We start from the raw sequence: 1410 nt of genomic DNA, 5'->3' as shown, positions 1-1410 counted from the left end.
GTCTTCCCCGGTCCTTCGGTCTAGGTCAGAATCCTCATTATGTGAGGTCATCACGCTCCACATTTCACCCTTTCAACCATTACGCATGTGCAATTTCTTTACTCATTTATTAAAAAAAAAAAACAACCACGTGCTTACCACATCCCCGGCACTGTTCTAAACACTGGAGATGCAGCCATGAAACACAACAGACACGGATCCCAGCCCTCATAGCCCTGCTGTGCTGGCAGAGGATTCACATAGCAAGCCAAACGGCAACCACAATAATGTGTTACACAGTGTGTCAGAATGAAGTAAGATGTGCTGAAGCTGGTTTTTGTTTGTTTGTTTGTTTGTTTGTTTGTTTGTTTGTTTTTCAATTTAAAAGATAGTGGTCAGGGAAATCCTCACTGAAAACTCAGCATCTGAGCAAAGATGAGAAGGAGGTGAAGCGGTGGGCTCTCTGGGCCCTGGAGCGGCAAGGAGGCGGCAAACACGGCCGGGATGAGAGCTGAGGTCAGAGCGGGAGCGGCCAGGCGATGAGGGCCTCCAGGCCACAGAGTGGACTTACTCTGAGTGAACTGCAGAGTCCCTGGACGGTTTAGCGCAGGGGAGGGATGGGAGCGATCTGCGTTTCCTCGGGATTCCTGTGGCTGCTGCTGGGTTGAGGTCCGGGAGCCCAGTGAGGAGAGGAAGACAGTCATTCAAGTGACAGGTGATGGTGGCTGGACCAGCGTGGGAAGAAGGGGTCAGTTTCTGGATTTGTTCTGCACGTGGAGTCGAGAGGATTTGCTGAAGGACTGGACGCCGGGTGTTGGGAAAACCAACGTGCACGCTCCCCAGGCGGGAAAGACTCTGGAGGAGCACATTGAGATCAGCAATTTGGCCGGGATCAAGGATCTTAAGGCATCTTGAAGTGCCTTTTAGATATTAGCTGTGAAGTATATAGGTGAACCTCAGCACCAAGGTCCAATTTGTCTCTCTCATTCACTGCCATACCGCAGAGTCCAGGGCAACGAACGCCTGGTGGGGTACGTAGTAGGAGTCCATTACGCATTCCCAGAATCAACAGATGAACAAGAGATGAACAATCGAAAGTTCCTGGACACACATACACAACATTTTTTATCAACTAAGAAAATATGGAGACTCACAAAGTTACCGTGACTTCAGGGGCCCTTCTGAACCCATTTGTTTTTATAAATCACATCAGACCTTTCTTGAGCATTTCCGTATTCATTTTTGGAATTAAATTCACTTAAACATGAAAGTGTTTGGATGATATTGAAACTGAGCGGGCATCCCTCTGTGAGACCCGCCCCCTCCCCCGCCACCTCGTCACCATCTCCTCAACAACAGAAGTGTGACTTGAGTCTTTCACGTAGGCCGCAAGCTTGTCAGGTACCAATTAAAATTAGGGACATGTAAAAA

The sequence above is a fragment of the Pteropus vampyrus genome, unplaced genomic scaffold (assembly GCF_000151845.1).
Source record: "Pteropus vampyrus isolate Shadow unplaced genomic scaffold, Pvam_2.0 Scaffold138, whole genome shotgun sequence".
NCBI classification, from domain to species: domain Eukaryota; kingdom Metazoa; phylum Chordata; class Mammalia; order Chiroptera; family Pteropodidae; genus Pteropus; species Pteropus vampyrus.
Note: the sequence above shows the minus strand (reverse complement) of the source record.